Genomic DNA, 15,586 nt, shown 5'->3' with positions numbered 1-15,586 from the left:
TGCAATGTATGAGAGGCCTGGTTCCTCTACATGACTTGGCCTAGCCAGCCTTTTTAATTTCAATTTCAAAACTAAAATTTTGTTTTGTGGTGGGAGGGAGCATTTCTGATGATTCTTTTGGGAGAGAATCACTAAAGCAATAGGAACATTTTTAAACCTCTTGCTTCATATGGGAAATTGGTTTGCATAAAATTCTTCATTCATTTATGCTCCTAAGTATAGGAGTATAGTAAGGAGTATAGTAAAGACTTCCTCTTACTGGCCTTCATTTTTTTTTTTTCCTGAGAGAGAGAGGGAAAGAGAGAAAGAGAGAGAGTGAGCCGGGGAAGGGACAGAGGGCAAGGGAGAGAATTCCAACCAGACTCTGTGTTCAGCAGGAGCCCTATGAGGCACTTGATCTGACAACCCTGAGCTCATCCCGAGCTGAAATCAAGAGTCAGATGCTAAACCACCTGAGCCCCCCAGGCACTCTGGTCTTCACATTTTAAAATCCTTCCTCACCTCCCTGAAAATTCCTGTACCAAAAGTCGCCACATACAATCCTTCCCAGGACACATCTTTGAGGGCTTCCCAATATTACCATCGGCCTCTGCTGTGGCCCTAACTCTAACACTATCTCTCCAAGGTGAAGGACTCCACTCACAGAGAGCAGGAATCTGGTGGGGGCAGAGAGCTAGAAACACAGACCATGGTGGGAACGGGAAGGTACAGTTTTGAGGACCCAGGGCTGACTTCCATACCATGAGCTGGTCTTTTGGCCCAATCATAAAACCTGTTGTATCTTATAACCTGATTAAAACTATATTTTTCTGTCTCTCAAGTACCGCTCATTATTAGGAACTTATAAACATGTTTATTTTTGTTATAATGAGTCCATCTAAAATCTTTTGGGGGAACAATTTAGCCCAGGGTTTGCTTTAGAAGATAATCTGTAATGTCTTTTCCAGTTTTGTGGCTCTCTGGATGCTATTTCCTTAAAACAAAAACAAAAAAAGAAAAACAAACAAAAAAAACGACCGCTGCTTCTGTCTGTTCAGCAGTGAATGTCTCTGCCTTTCACAGACCTTAGGGAACTTCATCATTAATGCAACCCCAGTACCTTGCCTTGACATTTAGCTTGACAATTCTGGGATTTATCTTTCCTGTCAAGTTTTAACCCACGATGCTTCTTCATAGGGACAGTCTGGCAGTATTTTGAGGTTTATGTCCTTGGACAAATGGCTCCTTCCAGCCTAAAAAGGGAGTAGACACATGGTTCTTTTTAAACACAGCTGAGGGCTGTGTGCAAGGGATGAGGCCTTCCTGGCTTGTGAGGGACCCTAATCAGAGGGACACTGATTAGAATTAGAATTAGAATTAGAATTAGAATTAGAATCTGCCTTTTGTTGTAGCTCTAGCAGTCTATGTGTTCGGTGGTTCCCGGTTAACGGGTTAACGTGGGAGTCGTAGGTGTTCTGAGGGTCTTGTCCTGGGCGTATGGGCTGGACTTAACCATTCTTTTAACTTATGGCTAAAGTTATTTAAATATCGGAACAATTAAGATCCTCCAGGGCAACCATTAACAATTAAGCGCCCTAAAGAGTCTCGATCCTGTTCTCTCTCACCACCATTCCTCCCCAGATGGCTGAATGGCTTACTCTAGGAGAGACTGCCTCAAATGTTAACATTGGCTTTCTCCTGACGGTGAGTCTCCCTACAGAGGGACATTGTTTTTTCTTCTTTCCTCTTCTCACATTATCTTTCCCTCACCCTCTTTGCCTTTCTCTTTCTCTTCCACTTTCCATTAGTGGGGAGACATTTTACCCATTAGAATACCGCCCTGGGTGTTCCCCGGCCCATAAGAATTTGACAGTTGACCCATCCACCCTGTTTAGGGGGCCAGCCCTCAGGGGATGCAGTGCATTTTTTTCTGAATCTGCCCACCTTCCCAGGCAGAGCCGGACCCCTGAAATCCTAACCCAGCAGCGAAAACCCACCAAGAAATTTCTCCACTACACCTCTTCTTTCCTGGTCATATTAACAGGTCAACGCAAATCCCACTTTGGCATAACCAAACTCTATAGAGGGTTTGACTATAATGCCACCACCGTCTAAGCGCTTATGTTCTTTCTGTCTCCTGTTGGGTGATGGCAGGAGGTGACACGAGCTCCACTTACATAAAGAAGGAAACAGGAGGACACAAAAGTCACCACATCATCTGGTTATGCAATGACTCAGGAGCCAAGTGAGAACTACATTTTCAGCTTGCTTTCAACATTTCATCGGAGTCAGTAGACCTACTTGAACCAGTCTAACCTTTCCCGTTGCCCCTCAGAGGGCTCTGTTTTCATACCTTCACTGAGATTCTCCACACAGATTCATGGAGATGGGGAAGAATCCCCCCAGATCCACCCCTCTCCCTCAGCCCCTCTTTGCCTTCCTGGCGCTCCTCCTAGACTGGCTGAAGGGGAGGGTCCCTCAGCAGCCTCTCACCACACAGGCGCCTGTGACCAAGAACGTGTCCTACTATTCCACAAGTGACCCCAACTGTGGAACAACAGAACCCCCAAGCCACTGCTCTGGTGAGCTCCCCTTCCTGGTCTGCTCTGCACAGGTCTCCCTCTCGGGGCGAAAGTGTCTGAGAAGGTGAGACTTCCGAATTCACAGGAAGGTTGCTGACTCTCAGAGAGAGGGTTGGGGTGGGGGGGGGCGGAAGCGGCAGCGGTCATGAACTATGCCCTCGCAGAGGGGGGGCTGAGATCAGGGCCAGCTGCTGAGGTCAGCCCGAAGGAATGCTTGTAGGTGACACACCCTCCCTTGTCAAGGGTGTGAGTCAGAGGATGTGACGCAGCCCTGCCAAGCTGTGAGCAAAACTGCACCCCAGAAGCACGAAAAGGAAGAAAGCCGGGCTGCACCGCCCCCACGAGAGCGAGCAGGTCGCTCTCCTCTGCTCTGGGGCGCGGGGGCGGGACTCCGCCGCGTTTCGCCCATTGAGTCTGCGCCGGCTCTCTTTCTGACCAATCAAAACGTGCGTTGACTGCGTGGATGAGTTTGGTCTTCCGGCTTCCTGGGAGCTGAAGAGGGGAGGCCACTTGTCTCCAGCAGCAGCTTCCGGGAGGAAGGGAGCTTCTGCGCAGTGGAGGTCAAGGTCAGGGGGTATCCGGCTCCCGGCACGCGGTAGGCAGTCAGTAAAGAATGGACCCACCCAGCTGAGGAATGGGAGGTCTGCACGCGCCCCCCCTCGCGTCCACAGGTCCCTCCCTCTTACCCCTGCAGTCACATTTTCTCAACGGGAGGAACTGCCCCTCAGAACAATTCAGGGACTCAGAAACGGCACTGATGAGCTCAGCACTTTCCCTGATGAGATCCGGCAGCTGGAGGCCCGACTACAGTGGCCTAATTGTGGGACACGGCCTATGACTTAAAAAAAAAAAAAAAAAAAGTAGTGTGGAAAAGAAAACCACAGGCCCAAAATGGCGTCACCGAGGCCAGATCACCGAACGAGGACTTAACATCTAAGCGATCTGCAATGTCACTCTGCCCCAGAAATGTAGTCTGAGAGGGTCAGTTAGGAAATTTCTGATCAGCACCCATGAGGTGAATGTCCCGCGGGCCCTCTCCCAACCTCCGAGGAAAGATGAGGTCATCCTCCTAATAGGACCCTCTGCCCCTTCCCCTGAGGAGAGGAGACCTCGCCTGGAAGAGTCCGTTACTTTCTTTAGCGAATAACTTCCTTCCTAGAAAATCCTTCCATTTTTCTACGGCGCCTCAGAGCTCCCCTCTACTTGCTACATGGGATGCTGCCTATTGGTAAGTTGTTTTCTAGATAGAGCAAATTGATCTCCAGTTCCTTGGTTGAATTTTTGTTCTTTCACAGTGATTTCCACAGAGATGCCTCAGGCCTTACTGAGATGGAACCAGTGCCTGGACTTGGGCCTTGCCCGGCCAGGGTGACACTGAGGGGCCAGGAGCCTGTGGCTGGGATAGGTAGGCTGCTTGGAGCACGGAGCGTGGAGCCCCAGGTTCCGAGGGCTCTAAAAGCCACTGCTGTGAGCAGCGCAGGCCTGCTCGGTGCCCGGTGATGGGAAAAGGAGCCCTCTAGCAGGTAGGCAGGCCGGTTGGCTTTGCGGGCCCTGGATGCCCATTTAGCCAGCTTTATAAGCACAGGCTGGCTCCGTTTTCAGAGTCCCTCCCCCTCCTGGGAGGGGCCAGTTGCGCAATCCGGAAGGGGTGGAGAGCCTTGAACCTGACCTCAGCCACCCTGAGGCATGAGGGTTAGGTGGAGGAGCCCCAGCTGCACCAGCCAGGTAGATGCAGGTTTTCAGGGTGAGACCCCAAGGGCCTCACTCCCAGGAGGGAGTCTCTGCCCACCCTTCTCATTTGCTTCTTACAACACTGGAGCTATCCTGCTGCCCTAGAGGGACGGGAAATTGGGCTTCCCATACTCAGTCCCACATCCTTACCACAAGGACAATCTCACCTATCACCCCTCGTCTCTTCTATCATCCTACGCCTTCCTTCATTCAGTCTGTCCCGCCACCTCCTGGCTGAGTGGGCACGGGGGTGTGCCAGACCCTTTGCAGGCCTGAGGATACAAAGTCCCATCCTGCCAGGGACTCCTGCTAGCATTCAGGGAAGAGCCTTCATGGCATCACGAGGACCCCATGTAAATTTTGTGACTGTGGCAAGAGGGAAGGACAGCAGAACAAACAGTATGCCCTCAGGGAGGTGGGGTGGGGAGACCTCTTGTCCAGGAGTCGGGACCTGAAAGGTTGAGCTGATTTCCCCAAAGACAGGTGGGCCTCATTCTGGGAAGAAGGGAAAAATGCACTGGGGCCCCGGCTGCGAGGAGCATGCTGATTTGGAGAAAGCGCTGCTGAGCCGCCCTGGGTTTGCTGAAGGCTCAGGGCTCCAGGTGAGCTGGGGCGGGGCTGGTGTCTCCACATGCTGACCCTCTGTCCCCGCTCTGTCCCGTTGTGAAAGGCTCACCCTGCCCCTGAATTTGGGGAAGCGTGGCGCACTTTCCTCTCAGCTGCCTCCTGCCTCCTCCTCTGGGATAATTAATTAATACGTCCCTCCCTCCTAGATCCGGGCTCCCTGGCACCAGTCCTGCTAGTCCTTGCTTTGACTTTCAAGCACGACCTGCCTTCCCATTTTGCCTGGGGCGGGAAGGAAAAAAAAAAAAGAAGTTTAGATCAGCAGCTATAGGAATGAGAAAGCAGACCTCTCAGGAATCCTAGCAAACAAGCGAAACAAAAGCAGGAAGGATGTTTTAAAGGAAAATCCTCACACAGGAAGTAGGGAGACAAAAATTAAAAAAGGGAAAGGGAAAAGCAAACCAACTTAGCTCACCTGTGAAAACCACTAAGTTAATGAAATACAGGATGTGACAAAATGAATCAGAAAAAGCTGGGGAAGTGATCAGTAAACCCTTAAGTAAATTAAGTAAATTTAATATACCTAAGTAATTAAGTAAGCACTTCACTAGCAGTCACAGTGTAAGTCCTTTTCTAAGCATGAAACATATTAACTCATTTAAGCCTCACGGAAACCCTATGTGTTGAAATCCTATGTCTTATTATCCCCATTTTACAGATGGGGAGACCGAGGCACAGTTGGAAGCAAGGGAAGTAAAGTAGTGAAGAATGGCTGTATGTGGTGGATAGGAATTAGTGGGCTGCATGTGTTGTAACAGAAGTTCACAGAGAGTAAGTTTCCTTAAGGGGGTTGGAGAACTCTTGTCTCGTGTCCTTCCTTTTCTCACCTGAGAGGGTCGCATTATATGGAGAGTCATGCCTGCCGAAGTCCAAGTTTGGGACTCAGACATGGCCTGGGTAAATGGCATTCTTTTTACATGACAGCCAGAATGAGTCCTAGGGGAGAAAAAAACCTACCCATACAGAAAACTGGTCCTAAGAGAGGGGAGGGCAGGCAGACCGCCTTCTTCTAAGACTAGAGATGGAGTGAATGGCTGTGCTTAGCTTCCAGATCTGTCTCCGGCTGCAGCCCCGGTGAACTCATTCGGCCTGAATCTCATTTCAAACAAACGATGAGCATAATGGCAGCTGAATACAGAGCCGTTTCACAAAACCCTTGGGTGTGTAGTTTCTGGGCCAGTGTATAGGTGGATAGCACTAAAAGGAAGTGAAGGATTCTTTCCCACTTGTTCAAGGAACATTCTACAACTCAGAAACCCCCCAACCAACCCCTCAGCCTGAGGTGTCAATATCTCAGTGCCTCGTGTCTGGGGGAAAGAGAACGGGGAGAACAGTGGCACCCACAGGTGGGTCCTAGCCCTCAGGGCACACAGGGTGGTGTTCAGAAGGGGCTGCAAGTCCCCACCAGAACCCTGGTACCCAACAAAAGCTGCTGTAGTATCTAGAAACAACGACAGGGCTTGGTCGCTACTGACGTGTCTAGCAAAGCTGTAGCCACACAGAAGAAATGTAAACAAGAGGAATAATTTTATTCACAAGTAAATGTAGGAAGAAATCCCAAAGAATCCTTGGGGAAAAAGATCTGTGGCAGGGTGCCTGGGTGGCTAAGTGGGTTAAGCCTCTGCCTTTGGCTCAGGTCATGATCCCAGGATACTAGGATCGAGTCACACACTGGACACTCTGCTCACCCTGGCAGCCGGCTTTCCTCATGCCTCTTGCCCCCCACCCCCTGCCAGCTTGTGATCTCTGTCAAATGAATAAATAAAATCTTAAAAAAAAAAAAAAAAAACTGTGGCAAGAGCAATAAGTACATATGACCTTAAAAAAAAAACCACAAATTCAACTAGTCTTATGGAGAAGTATTTGAGTTGCTTTCATTTCAACTTCGACTTCAGGCAGAATCTGTGTTTTAAAAGAAAAACGTGTTCACAGATAATAAATTTTTCTGAGACAAGATATTTTAAGTGATGATAACATCAATCCAAAGGAGAGTTCGTGTTTAAAAAAAAATTTAGTGTCTTAGAAATCCGTGTTCATTTTTGTTTCCTTAAAGCTTTGCTAATTACTGTTGAATCTTTTCTGTTTTCTGTTGTTTGGGATAATGGTAGTGTTTCTGTGGATAAAATCCAAGACTCGAGAGTACAAAAAGAAAGCTCATGGCATTTAGGTCAAGATCTGCTGCTCACCTCTCCAGTCCCCCTCCCCCCCCCCCCCCCGCACACCCCCCGTTTTGATTCATTGTGGTCTTGGAGTCATGACCTTATCTATTAATCTCAGTGACATTCTGGGTTCTGAAAGGGCAAAACTCTGAATGGCAAATAGTAAGATGAAAGTATTGAATCTCTTTAGTCCGTCTGGATCCTAGAGCACTTTATTTTCAAGGGCAGATAGTCTGTACAACTAACCCTCAGGGCGATCACTCTGGTTATAGCTAATGCAACAAATACTATTCAACTTTCACAAAATAAGAATTTTATACTGTCTGGCTTGTTCTTAATTCTTCCCTAAGGGCCTATTTGGTTTAGCATCAAATATAAGATTAAGAGCCTCTAAATTTTAGCTGAACAGCCACTCAAGGGATTTAGATGATCTCTTTACACAACAGAGAGTTAGTGTGTAGCTGACACCTCCCACTCGGGGAGCACAGGCTTATACATACGATACACCTCAATTTCCCAAGGTTGGTTGCTTATTTGAAAGCAAAATGGAGAACATTATTACTCTGCCCTCAAAAAAATCAACTCTGTTAGTTGCAGAAAACTTGGGGCCAAACAAATCTCTATCAATTTTTTAAAAGATTTATTTGTCAGAGAAAGAGAGTAGCAGGCAGGGGGAGAAGCAACTCCCCACTGAGCAGGGAGCCTGATGCAAGGACTCTGGGATCATGACCTGAGCTGAAAGCAGATGCTTAACTGACTGAGCCACCCAGGCATCCCAAGTCTCTGTCAATTTATAACGAATAAAGCAGAAGAAGAGAATGGATTTTATACTGACTGTATAAGTACATAAAATATGTGTTTGTATCTACACGTGTGTATTTGCATAAATCTTAAATCTGCATGGCAAGGGAAATGGGGAATTAATAGTGTGACAGGAATTCAGACTTTGGTCTTTCAAGACTGATTCTGGTGCTCCTTGCTTTACCCTGGGCTGGAACCCAAACGGGGATAGAAACTTACAGGCCAGAGGAGAAAAAAACATGCAGGGTAGTAGCTCTCAATTCCACCAGCTGGCCAATAAATAAATATTTTTTGTATAAGTAGTGAATCATCAATATGTGCTTTTCTTGTGTGTTTAGACATAAGACTGTTTAAGTGATTTTAAAGAGATAGCCAGGATAAAGAAACCGAGAAGGCGAAAGGCAATAATAAAGATAAAAGGAATGAAAAGAAATCTCCCTCTCTCTTTTCTCTCCCTCTCTCTCTCTTTAGAACAGCTTTTCTCCAGACATTCTAGAACCATATAAAGAGCTGAAAAACTCCAAACGCCTCACTGTGAAGTTACAAAGCAGAGAGCAGCTTTGGAAATGGGAATGGGAATGGAGGAAGGGAATGGGGAAGGTTCAGGAAGACAGAACGACACCAGTTGGCCAGACCTGGCTCAGCTGAAAATGCTTTTGTGCCACTGTGCCCCAGCAGAGTGGAGTCACTCTCCTAGATTATTTACAGGTGAGAGGAAATATATATTTTTTAATATCTGACTGTATTATCTTTGCAAGGTGAATGCAAATATTTGTATGCATAAACACATTTGAATGACGGCAATTGATGGTTACATTTTCCAGAATTAATTATTTCCATGTTCATAACGCTTGAGTGCCTATCCAGTTGCAGGGTGGAGGAAGAGAGAGAGCCCCCCACCAGGCTGTACGCAGCTCCTTCATTCACGAGGAGCAAAAGGGTCTGGAGATCGCATATGGTCTACATACGCCCAGCTTACGTAAGGTGGTATTTTTAAATGTGAGGGTGTGACTGAGCCTTCAAAAACTACTTAGACTGCCTTACATGGCTTCAATTCTCCAAAGTCGTGCATTTTCTGCAAATGGAAGTTAGGGAGTAACCTTTGCTACAGCTTCATTTCCTCGCACAGGGCTTCCCCCCACTTCCGCTCAGAGGACCTCTCCCCCTGGTAAGAAATGCTATTGGTATGGCAACAGCAACCAAATAAAAGATTAGGAGCTGCTAGGGAAAGACTATTACTCATAACTCGGTATACATCCTGTCAGTTACCCTGCCCCGATGAACAGTATGTGACGGGAAACTAGGAAGTGATAAAAGACCTCCCAACCCCATCTCCTTGAAGGGAAGGTGGAGCGTGGAGTGACGGCATACCGGGCACCTTGCCACGCACACTAAAGAGTGGGGGCCAGGCTCATCTGTCACTCAGACCACTGCAGACAGCCTCTGAGCCCCATAAAGTATGAGTATAAAAGGGTTTTGACATTCAGGTCTGTGTAGTTAAGTCAAGAGTATAAAGGGTCCGAAATGAATTTCTGTCCCAAACCAAAATATTGATTAAGAGCAAGGGGAGAAGCATAATCAGGCAAGCGAACAGGTGGCTTTGCCTAGGAAATACATTTTTTATCCCTTCTCTTTTTTTCAGTTTGTAAATCACGTGATCTAATCCATGTGCCATGATCGAAACAAAATTTTCACATCTCTGAGTGTGTCTGTGGATAGTCAGTAGCTTCATTTTTGAATAGCAGACCCAGAATTGCAGGTGTCCTGGTGGCCTTGACATTGAAGTTCTCACCCAATGAAGGGATTCCTGAAACACTCTGGAGAATGACCCCGATCCAGTTAGTCCTTGAAAATTGCCAGTTTTATGGACAGATCGTGACCTAACCAGACATGCCATTCTATTTTCAAGTAGTTCTAATTACTAGAAAAGCTCTGATGTGATAAGATGGGGTGAGGTATTGGATACTTTTCAAAGTTTGCATGTCCCTCACTAACTTTCCATGTGCGCGGAGTGATGTGATCGGGAGCTTGTTTTGACCAAGGGGTGAGGAGAGAAGAGAATAAAGACCACACAGTTTCTTACCAAGCCCTTAAGCCTGGTTGGAGCTCCAAAGGAGATAAGGATTAAGAGCCAGAAAATGAAGGCCTCCTCTCGAGAACTTGCTGCTGTAGAAGCCAGGGACCAACTGCGGTCGACAGAGAGCCCTTCCCTGGGCTTCTCTGTGGAGCCCAGCTCTGCCGCGGCCCCCCCCGGATGGACAGCGGGGGGAGCGAGGGGGGAAGGAGAGAGGCATCTGTGACTCAGTCAGCTAGAGCAAGAATGTGGCTCCTTCAAGTGCCTGGGTGGGCAGCTCTCCTGGACCAGCGAGAGGCAGAATACAAAGTGAAGAATGGGACAGATCCCTCTGGGGGTTATGCTGTGGACAAGCTGGTTATGGGAAAGTCCCAGAAGTACTGCGGTTGCAAGGAGGCAGGAGGGAGGTCTTGGTGCAGGGAACCAGGATAGTGTGGGCTGGATCAGTTGCCTGTGTTACTGACACTGACGCATCTCCAGGCTGGTGAGCCTCAGCAACATTTGAGCCACATTTATGCCGAGTCACAATCCCTTCTGTTGCAACAGGCGCTGATTAAATTACTCGTCGTTTCCCCAGACTGGGGGGATCACATGTGCGACCGACTCTCCGAGCGTTGGTTTTTTGTTTTTTGTTTTTTTTTTTTTTTTTTTTTAAACACAAATTGCTCTTGTCCATAGAAATGATTGGTGACTCCTGTTTTTTCATGATAGAAAACATATTTGAATCTTCGGGGGTCTGAGCCGTGAGGAGCATCGCAATGGGGCTAAAAATGGTCCCTTAAAGGAAAAGCGGCCATATCCTGTGTCTGCCAAACCAGGACACTTTTGAGGGTGAAAGACAGTGTTATTAGTTATTGTGCTGGGACAAGAGATAGTAACAGGGACTGTTAGGATCAAGTGAGCCACACAGATCCCCTACCTGAAGGTGCCTGGTATGACTAAAGCTAGTGGCCATACTGTGTTTCTCAAACAGCTCACAGCATGGCCTGAGTAGCACTGACTGAGCCACCTTGAAACCTTCCTCCGCTGACACCAGCCCTCCCTGACAATAATAGTGCAGTGCAGATTCTTCCAGAAACCGCAAAGGGTTATACAGATATTTCTTACAGGTTTTCTTGAAAGGGGGGTTCAGTGGTTTCAAGGAGTGCATTATGCATACCACCAAGCCTCCAAAAATTGTTCTTCCCCTTTCTGGCTCCCCAGTCCCCACCGCAAAAGGCCTCCTGTTACCCCCATCACGTCCTTCTTCCCGCCACACAGTTGTCTCACCTCTATTCTCCACTGTCTCTTTTCCCTCTCCCGCCTCAAATCTGTCCTCTCCTGCTCTGCCCACTCCTCCCCACCATTGAACCCGGGCAGTGGGGGAGAGCGGGAGATTGTGAACATGCATGCATTAATTTGTTGTGTGTGTTCATCACACCTTTTAGAGCCTCGTTATGATAAAAATAAACATTTGTGTTAGGGAAAGAGGTGACCCCAGTGTGGGACACCCTGGGGGACTGGAATTCAAATGGAAGAAAGAGTAACACAGGAACTGACATTTGCTGAGCACCAGCCAAAGATGGGGGCTTGATTTGCACAGAGTGAAAATGGGCACTTCTGGCCTTGGTTTGCTGACACAGGAAGACAGTAGATGCTGCATGTCGGGTGAGATAAACAATTCCATGGATATTTTCCACCATGTCAGTTCACCTGTGCCAAGGGCCAAAAGAGTTGCATGGTCAGAGATTGAAGGGATCTGTGGAGATGACTTATTTTGAGACTGCTGCCAGTGTGTCGTAAGTTCTGCCCATGCCTCTCGCCTAGAGCAGCACAGGGGCTGGGAAGGACCACCTAGAAACCTTGCATCCCAACATTAGATGGAGTGGATTTGGATTTGACTCGTGGCCAAGAAACATAAGGTCCAAGAGGGCCCTGCTCTCTCCTAAGGGCAGAGTGAAGGAGATTGATGGGTTGGTCAACTCAGCTGTTTGAGTAGGCAAATAATCCGGGAGCGTTTCCCATTGACCTCATCTGCTAAGCCCCTGCTTAGCAGGAATCAAGTCTTGCCTTTGAACCCGTTCAGGGGGCCTCTAGCCTTCAGGAGAGGAGAAGCTGAAGGTGCTCTCCTCTTTCTATAGGTTTGAGAGGAGAGTGAGGAACCCCAAAACAAATTTCATTTGCCCAGGCCAAGGGAAGCCTGCCTGGGAGCTGCCCCATGTGGGAGAGTCCTGGGACTGGCAAACCATGGCCAGCAGGCTTGCTGCCTGCTTTTGTGAAGACATATTGACTGGGACGCACCCATACCCTCTTTTTGATGTCTTGTCCGTGGCAGAAGTGAGTAGCCATGACAGACTGTATGACCCATGAAGCCTCAGACATTTACTACCTGGTCTTTCACAGGAAGCATTTGCGGATGGCCGGGGAAGGTCTTCAGAAAGCGCTCAGAAATGCTCCTAGGAGGGAGAAGAGTCAGACTTCAACTGTTTTAGAGCGAATAACCATCTGAAAACTGCCCACTGCTGCTTCTTGCTCCCCCTGTATCAGCCTGACAGGGTCCGAAATGTCTGTGGCAGAAGGAGAAGTGGCCTGGACCCAGCCCTCCCTCCCCGTCGTGAGGGGTCAGGCTTCAGCAGCCCGGGCTTGGGTGTGTGCATGAGAGGATCGGACAACATGAGATTTTTACTGAGTCACATTTGAAATTTTGCTTATTATGGAGGCCCGGGCACTATAAATGACTAAACTTGAGAACTTGCTGATGAAAAGTAAATGTGTTTTTCATTCAGAGGTAAGGAAGGAACTTCTACCACTGAGCAAGTACACAGGGGCAGTGGGAGACAAAATAAACTTTGCTTTAAACGAACACCCCAAGGGTCCAGCCCATTTCATCAGTTTGCTGGTTGCACCTACATGTCTTCAGGGAGGAAAGCCAGACTCGAGATGGAACTCTCCCACTGTTTATATGATACAGGGCGGTTGCTTAACCTTTCTAGAATTCAGTTTTCTCATCTGTAACGTGAGGATTGGACCAGCTCGGGATGAGTCTGTCCCATACTGGTAATCTGTGATCCCAGAGCTTGGTGGACAGCCATCAAGACGGATCACATGTCTTTGGGACTGTGTGCAATGGAGCTCATAGCCTATGGGTAACATGGGGCAGTGGTGCACAGTGTGTCCCCACCCTCGCCTCTAAGATCATCCTGGAGCCCTTCCTGACCACAAGAGCCTTTCCCATTATGTGGGACGAAAGGAGCTGGGATACAGAGGCCTTGTGTAAGGCTTTATGTTTGTCTGTGTTTGCCGTCTGCTATAGCTGTAATGTCTGAGGCTAAAATTCCCTTAAGTGTCCTGGCTCTTGTGACCCTTCTTGTCTCTCGAAAATTCCTAAAAACTCTTAAATGGGGCTGAGGCTTGCAGTCCTTTAGTAGTATTCCCCTTTGGCAACAAGGGAGCCCTGCTGGGGTGGTGGTGCGGTGTGGGGGCAGGGGAGGCATTTATAATGCTGTGATTAGGTCTCAGTCTGTCAGGGAGAGGGAGCTGGAGGGGGTGAGGCGGCTGGGTGAGGCTTGGATAAAGTAGTTTCCCTTTGGGCAGTCTTTGTTAAGGAGAATAAAATGCTCTGGGTGCATTCAAAATGCACTGCCAGACACACACTTTTTCTTCAGTTTTCACAGGAGAACTTGGCAGAGCTCCTGGAGGTCAAATTCATGAAAGTATGGGGGCGCCCAGTCTCGGGGAGTAGTTCTAACTCTCAAAGTAAACTGACTCTTGCTACCTACCCGTCTCTCTCCAGTGTGAGGGGCAGCTGTTGGCTCAGTATCTCCGTTCTCTGACGGATCCAAGAAGAGTTGTTGATCTTTACTTTGCTCCCCCTTTTTCTTGGAAGGACAGGAGTGATGCATTGCCCGCTCTTCCCATGTCTGACCAGAAACCAGCAATCTTCTCACTAATATAGGAAAACAATATGAAATCATGGAGAGGCTACAGTTTTTGTCCAACAAAATGGCCATTTCACTGGCTCAACCGCACTCAAGCAGATGAAGAAAATTCATATGTGGGGAAACTGGCAAACGTGAGATTTGGGGTGTGTTGGTACCGGGCCTCCTGAAATGGTTTTAAAGACCTATTATGATGTTTTGGGTTACAATTCCGTTTTGGAAATCCAGTTCTGTAAATCTCTAAAGCAATTTTCCGAGTACTGTTTCATAGGGGATTCTTACTCCAAGGCCTTCAAGCAATAGCTGACACATATTTTATTTTAAAATTATAATCACTTTTAGCACTTTATGCTTTACAGAGACTTTTACATACATTTTCTCAAAGGTGGGTTGACTCTCCAAGGTGGGTATCTTTGTCTGAAGAGCTTCAAAATTTCCTCGTGGCCGTGGGACCAGGAGAGTGCCACTCTCTTCTATGACAGATGCTTGTGGGAGACATGCATTTGCAAACCTAAATCCATGGACCCCAGGAATGGAACCATTTCCTTAACTAAAGTAATTCTGATTTGGGATTCCTATTCTGAGGGGAGCAGCAGAAAATTCTGTTTCTGTGGTTACCAGTGTCCCTCTCTCCTCTCTAAGACACCAAGAGCCTGGAAGGTCTGAATGGTACTCAGAAGGCAGAAGGACCACCTGTGTTTTGAGCCCTTCCTGACTGTTGCTGAGCACACAATTCTCTGAGCCTGTGACCCCCAGCCAGGAGTACACTCTCAATTCAAGCAGATTCTTCTTGCTTTCCCATGAAGCACAGGTGTCTCATTATGCCAACATGGGTTCCCCCAGTGGGACTGCCAAAGAGAGCGTGTGGGTCTCCAATGTATCTGTACCTCATGATCTCACTACAGAAAAAAGGAGGAGAAACGAAGGTAGGAAGGAAGGAAGAAAACAACAGAAAGAGTTTCTCCCCTCCCCGGACACAGAATACATTGAATCCAGTGAGTTCCAACTTTTGTAAAAGGCCGGTGGCAGTGTTGCCCTCCATGAGCTTCTGCTTTCTGCCCTGTCAGAAGCCCCTACAGCAAGGGCCAGCATTCAGGAGTTATGAACACTATAGGGAAACAGGAAGAAGAAACACATTTTATCTTTTCAGTGAATTATCCCACCACGCATCCATCAGTTAAGAAACCAAAACCTTAACCCACAATAATTTCTTAATTTGATTCGAGGGAATTTAACTCCTGAAAACTCTTTCCTTCGTTTCCAAAGATGTGCATGCTAATGACAGAAGTCATGTGATGGAATGACACTGTACAAGTGAGTCTGCGGGGGACACCGAGTAACGCTCGGAGGAAGATCAGTCAGTTTCCTCCAAGCAAAACCACCCTAGGACAATCACTTTACAACATGGGATTCAAGACAGCGGGAAAAATGGAGTAAATATTGCCTTGAAATTAAGACAGTCGCACACATAGAGTTTTAACAAGCAGGTGACACAATTAGCTTGATAAAAAGAAGACTCTGAGGTAGCTTCTGACGGAAAGTTAGAACGCTGAGCACAGAGAAGAAGGAAATGGAGTAGGGAATGAAGAGGAAGGAAGAAAGCCTTACACGGAACTCCGTTACCGTATTAAAGAAATTATATTGTGCTTTGTCATTGCATGTTTATCTATAGGAGTTGAAAATGTTTTCTTAGTCAAGAGAGTGGCATGCCTAGTTCGA

General features: G+C 47.6%; 1 long non-coding RNA gene across 1 annotated transcript; it reads left to right on the top strand.

Annotated features, from left to right (window-relative positions):
• Nucleotides 1–2,815: 2,815 nt before the first annotated feature.
• Nucleotides 2,816–15,384, top strand: LOC131820339 (uncharacterized). The gene is made up of 3 exons (XR_009349591.1): nucleotides 2,816–3,789; nucleotides 8,348–8,584; nucleotides 15,134–15,384. It is a non-coding gene; the product is annotated as an uncharacterized LOC131820339 (long non-coding RNA).
• Nucleotides 15,385–15,586: the final 202 nt, after the last annotated feature.

This window comes from Mustela lutreola, chromosome 18, assembly GCF_030435805.1.
Source record: "Mustela lutreola isolate mMusLut2 chromosome 18, mMusLut2.pri, whole genome shotgun sequence".
Taxonomy (NCBI): Eukaryota; Metazoa; Chordata; class Mammalia; order Carnivora; family Mustelidae; genus Mustela; species Mustela lutreola.
This window is presented reverse-complemented; position numbering and strand designations above follow the sequence as displayed.